The sequence below is a fragment of the Rutidosis leptorrhynchoides genome, chromosome 8 (genome assembly GCF_046630445.1).
Source record: "Rutidosis leptorrhynchoides isolate AG116_Rl617_1_P2 chromosome 8, CSIRO_AGI_Rlap_v1, whole genome shotgun sequence".
Classification (NCBI taxonomy): domain Eukaryota; kingdom Viridiplantae; phylum Streptophyta; class Magnoliopsida; order Asterales; family Asteraceae; genus Rutidosis; species Rutidosis leptorrhynchoides.
Genome location: NC_092340.1, coordinates 195,425,001 through 195,425,386, shown reverse-complemented (window position 1 = coordinate 195,425,386; position 386 = coordinate 195,425,001).

The window sequence follows — 386 nt, the reverse complement described above, 5'->3', positions numbered from 1 at the left end:
GGAGATGTCAAGGTGACATTTGGAATTGCGTTGCTTGATTCGCCGTGAACCATGTTTCTTCGAAACACAATACGGTTAGCGTTCTAAAGAAGACGTAGGGCAAGAAGTAAAAGTATGGATAACAGATAGCAAGATGATAAGGAATAGGTAATTAAAACTAAGGCATGAAAGGCTAAAGTCCTAAAGATTGCTAAGGCACCCTAACTAACACATAAGGCACACATAAAACGTTCTGAGACATTTTATATAACTTTTATTGAGTTTTTGCAGTGGAAGATAAATAGTCATTACATTTTATTAAATGAACAAAGCATTAAATGTTTTTAAATGGAATGATAAGTAATGCATGAAGACTCCAAGCATAGCAAGCAATCATCATCAAAGCA